Source organism: Corvus moneduloides, chromosome 12 (genome assembly GCF_009650955.1).
Source record: "Corvus moneduloides isolate bCorMon1 chromosome 12, bCorMon1.pri, whole genome shotgun sequence".
NCBI classification, from domain to species: domain Eukaryota; kingdom Metazoa; phylum Chordata; class Aves; order Passeriformes; family Corvidae; genus Corvus; species Corvus moneduloides.
The window spans coordinates 2,253,288-2,258,865 of record NC_045487.1 but is presented as its reverse complement, the minus strand read 5'-3'; positions in this window follow the sequence as shown (position 1 = coordinate 2,258,865).

Genomic DNA, 5,578 nt, shown 5'->3' with positions numbered 1-5,578 from the left:
GCCTCGAGGCTATTGCAGGGTGTCAGGAGAAGTATTATTCCTCCCAGCTCCTGGGAAATTTCTATTTTTGGCCCCTCCGTCACAAGGAGCTGCTGCCTGCACCCGCTCTGGGCTGGGAGAGCAGCCAGCCCTGCAGAGCCCCTTCCCTCCCGCTGCCAACTCACCGGGAAACAGCCGGACTTTGGGGGAAACAGAGGCAGTTTTGGTTCAAGCAGCAGAATCCACCCTCGCCTGGCTTGCAGAGAAAGCTGCAGGGAGAAGTCAGAGCCCCTTTTCAGTGCCTAAAGGGGCTCCAGGAGAGCTGGAGGGGGACTGGGGACAAGGGCTGGAGGGACAGGACAAGGGGGAATGGCTTCCCACTGCCAGAGGGCAGGGATGGATGGGATATTGGGAAGGAATTGTTCCCTGGGAGGGTGGGCAGGCCCTGGCACAGGGTGCCCAGAGCAGCTGTGGCTGCCCCTGGATCCCTGGCAGTGTCCAAGGGCAGGCTGGAGCAACCTGGGATAGTGGGAGCTGTCCCTGTCTATGGCAGGGCCGGGAATGGGATGAGCTTTAAGGTCTCTCCCAACCCAAACCATTGTGGGATTCTGCGATAACCCAAAGCTCAGCTGCAAAGGGGCAGAGCCAGGCTTTGTGCTGGACTTTCCAGTGACATTTTAGGGGTCATTGGTCATTTTCAGGCTGGAAAATGGTGACTCCTGTGTCCTTGGGGGACAGAAAAGCCAAGGTCTGGTCTGACCCAGTGCTGGTGACAGCCCTGTCTGGTGGTGAGAGACAACCAGGTCCTCCTGCCACCACCTTTGTGACACTCCCTGCACCACAGTTCCCTTGGCCAGAGAGAACAGATCCATCCATTTCTCCCTCTCTCCCTGGCTCCACTTCCCAGCCCTCATCAGCTCACCCCGGTGAGCTCCACCACACCCTGCAACGCCCAAACCCGAACAGCCGGCGCACGGAAAAAGCCCATTTTTGATGATTCCCTTCTGTCCAAGTGTGAGATCGGTAATTGAGGGTAAAATTCCATCCAAGGTGCATTTCAGCCCTGAAAATAGCCCGATAAATGAGCTCAGCTCTTTGCTGGTTGACTCAGCTAATCCTTCAGCTGCCGCCAGACAGCTTTGATTGTATCTTCTCTCCTTGGGCTCCGTTTAATGCCAAGGCCGAGCCGTGGCAGCTGCAGCAGCTCTGTGCAATTCGTAATCTGCCTTTATTCCTGGCTGTACCGCTGAACAGAGGTCGGCTCCCGCTCCTGGCTTGATTTATGAATATGGATTCTGTTGGTTAAGCCATTAGGAGCGGTGATGGAGCAATTCCTCGTACATCCTGCACCGTACAGTGCCTCATTTGCAGCCCGCCCGGCAGAACATTCGCCCTGCACCGCTGTTCACGCAGGGAAGATGATATTAAAGGCTTTGTCTGTAATGCTGTAATTCCACCTCGCCTCCCTAAGCCCTCTCCTATGGGAAACAACCCCGCCGCAGGCAGGGAAGCGGTGGGGAAAGGAGGGAATCGTGCCCAGCGGGAGGAGCTGATATCCCGCCCCAAAGGCTTAAAGGGAAGTGTTAAATCCGCTGCGAGCCCAGCGGGGACCCCGCTCCGGCTGCCTGTGGTGCTGCCCCAGCGCCTCCATCCATCCCAGGGGATGCTCCAGCTGGAAGAGCCGGGGTGGGGAGCAGCACTTCCAGCCCCGCAGAGCAGAGTCCTCACCACGGCCGAGCATCGCTCCGCGGGGAAGCCCAAACCGGTTGGATCCCTCTCCCAAGGTCGCATTCCCTGTTGCCGGGTCAGCACGTCCCAGCCCCGTTCCGCAGGGCTTTGTGCCGGCGCGGAGGAAGAAACAGGCTGTGCCCGGAGGCCTCGCTGTGCAATTAGAGAAAACAAAGAGGGAGAAGGGAATTGTGCGCGGAGCGCGGCGGGGGCCGGGATGCAGCTCCCGCTTCCTGGCTCCCAGCCGTGTTTTTTCCCATCGCCGCCGTATCCGCTTGTTTTGGAGAGGAGAAGGTTCCTCTCCAGCTGCCCCCGCGTCAGGCACAGCCCAGCACAGGGATAATTTGGCACTTTCTCCCTAGAAGAACCAGCACTGGCCAGGATGTGGTCACGGATGAAACAGGCACGTTATCCATGCGGGAAACTTCGGGAAGGGTCTCAAGCAAAGCCAAGTTTCCCCTTTGTAGCAAGCAAGATGCTTGGAAAGGTGCACAAGTAATATCCAAGGCCTGTCTTTTCCAGAGTGGCAGAAAATTAAATTTCCATGTTGTTTATCCAAGAACTCCTAAATGGAGCGGATCCATCCAGCTCATCACTCACCAGCATCTCGTCCTTTGTTTTTAATTAGCAGGAACACGCAGGGGCAGAGCCAGGCAGGTAATGGAGCTCGGGAAAACCACTCCTGACAGGCTGGGAGCAGGGGTGGGATAAAGGCACCAGAGCAGGGAGCAAGAGCTCTGAGGGCTCAGGGCTTATGGAAACCAGGATTGAGGGACAGGGCAGGACTGAGGCTCCGTGGGAAGAGCTGGGACTGCAGCTCTGGGTGGGCAGTGTGGCCCGGGGCGGGAATAATTTGGGTTCCCGGAGGTGAGGCGAGGGATGACAAGGTGGCAGAAAGCCCCAGGGAGAAGCCAGGTGTGGAGGAAAACGCTTCCAAGAGAGGTAAGACTGAAGGCTGGAAGGGAGAGAGGGAGGGGAGGGAATTTGGGGTTGTCCCACAGGTAGCGGAGATGGGATGATGGGAATGGGTTCATTTGGGATCAGCTGGGGAGGGGTGGGAGGTGCGACAGCGGATTGGTGAGAGAGCAGGGAAGGAGGGGCTGAGTCCCAAAGGTGCCACCTGACCCCACCTGAGGGATGCCCCAGGGGTCCCGATTTCAGCAGGTGGCCTGACCCAAGAGCCTCAGGGAGCCAGGGCACAACATTTCACACGTCTGTGCAGATCCCAGTCCCACGAGTGTCCGTGTCCATGTGGATTCTGGTCCCATAAGTGTCAGTGTCCATTCGATCCCGATCCCACAAGTGTCCATGTCCATTCGATCCCGATCCCACGAGTGTCCGTGTCCATGTCCGTGTCCATTCGATCCTGATCCCACGAGGGTCCATGTCCGTGTCCATGTCCGTGTCCATTCGATCCCGGTCCCACGAGTGTCCATGTCCATGTCCGTGTCCGTGTCCGTGTCCATTCGATCCCGGTCCCACGATTGTCCGTGTCCATGTCCGTGTCCATGTCCGTGTCCGTGTCCGTGTCCATTCGATCCCGGTCCCACGAGTGTCCATGTCCATGTCCGTGTCCGTGTCCATTCGATCCCGGTCCCACGAGTGTCCATGTCCATGTCCATGTCCGTGTCCGTGTCCATTCGATCCCGGTCCCACGAGTGTCCATGTCCATGTCCATGTCCGTGTCCGTGTCCATTCGATCCCGGTCCCACGAGTGTCCGTGTCCATGTCCGTGTCCGTGTCCATTCGATCCCGGTCCCACGATTGTCCGTGTCCATGTCCATGTCCGTGTCCATGTCCGTGTCCGTGTCCATTCGATCCCGGTCCCACGAGTGTCCATGTCCATGTCCGTGTCCGTGTCCATTCGATCCCGGTCCCACGAGTGTCCATGTCCATGTCCATGTCCGTGTCCGTGTCCATTCGATCCCGGTCCCACGAGTGTCCGTGTCCATGTCCGTGTCCGTGTCCATTCGATCCCGGTCCCACGAGTGTCCATGTCCGTGTCCATGTCCGTGTCCATGTCCGTGTCCATTCGATCCCGGTCCCACGAGGGTCCATGTCCATGTCCATGTCCGTGTCCGTGTCCATTCGATCCCGGTCCCACGAATGTCCATGTCCATGTCCATGTCCGTGTCCGTGTCCATTCGATCCCGGTCCCACGAGTGTCCGTGTCCATGTCCGTGTCCGTGTCCATTCGATCCCGGTCCCACGAGTGTCCATGTCCGTGTCCGTGTCCGTGTCCATTCGATCCCGGTCCCACGAGTGTCCATGTCCATGTCCGTGTCCATTCGATCCCGGTCCCACGAGTGTCCGTGTCCGGTCTCCAGGCGCCCCCTGGCGGACACGGCGCGGCCCAGCCCCGCCCGGCAGCGGCTGCTCGGGGAGAATCCCACGGGAGGAAGCCCACGGGAGGAATCCCACAAGGGCTCTGAAGGGACAAGGTGACATTAAAGCAGGAGCCAGGAGCAGAGCCCATCACCCACAGAGGTTTAATGACAACAAGAACATGGCAGTGGGCAAGGAAAGGAGTGACAGCTCCAAGGAACTACAGAGGGAGCTCAGAAGGCTTTAATTAGCCATTAATTAACCTCCTCCACTGGGAAGAGGAGGAAAAAAGCAAGTTCCTGCTGGGAATCGGGATGAGCAGAACACACAGCCCACAGTTTGCTCACCCTCCTCCAGGCAAGGCGCTGGGATGATGCAGAGACAGAGTGGACAGCCCAACTTTCCTCCTGTTCAGGTGTCTCCTGAAGTCTTGGGAATTGGGAAATGCAGCCCTTGGATCACGGAGCAAGGTGGGTAGAAAGGCAGAGGGAATGGCAGAGCCTGAAGCTGTCACACCCCATCCTTACCCCAGGGAAAGGCTCCGGCTGCTGCCAGGGCTGGGCTCACACTGGGAAGTGATTTCAGGCTCATATTTGTGGCTCTAAGAATGGAGAGCCACCTTCCTTCCTGTCTGGAAGCAAAAGCCTTGTGGGTTTTAGGAACAAGCCAGGTAGGAAGAAGCAGGAATGCTGCGCAGGAACGTTGTGGCCTCTCTGGTGGAGCAGAGACATTCCCGAGAGCAGAGACCAAGACCCAGCACAGATGATGTCCCCAAACCTGTGTAGGACGTGTCTGTCCTGTCAGAGAGGGAATAATTCACCCCTGCATGGCCTCAGCTCCTGAGCCAACACCTCCAGGGACACCTCTTTCCCTGTTGCACATGAACAGCCCATAAAGGCCGTGACAGTCAGGAGCTGACCCCCAGCAGATGGCAAAATCTCTTTATCCACCACTGAGCTGGGAGGAGGAACCCACCTGCCCAGAACATCTCTGCCAGGTCCCAGGGAACTCCTCACTCCTTGGCCAGGGGTTACAGCAAAGGAGCTCAGCCCTGCAGTGATCCTTCACACCTCCAGCTTCCTTGGAAGGAGAGGGAGGCTCCCAATCCAGCACTTGGGAGGTGCCTGTGGCTGGGATTCAGCAACGCTGCCTCTTGAGAAACCACATTTGTGCTCCTCCAAGCCAAACATACAGCAGGAGTTACTGCACTTGTTGTGTTTTACTCTTCCCTTGCCAACGGGCCTGCAGCACCACAAAATCAAGGCATGGGATGAGGGGAAGGCATTGGTGTATAAAAATACATAAAAGAGGGGAAATGGAAGATGCCAGACATTCAGAGGACGGCACTGGGCAGCTGTAACAGAGCCCTCCAGCCTGGATTAACCACCAGCGCTAAAGCAGAGCCACTTCCAAATTAGCAGTTCGTGCCTGAACTTGGGGAGTTCAGTGCTCCCCAGCCAGGGTTTGTTCTCGAAAAGAATCAGCTGCCAAGGAACTCACCAGCAGAACTGGGCTGCAGAACTTGAAGCACGACATTCCCTCCAGG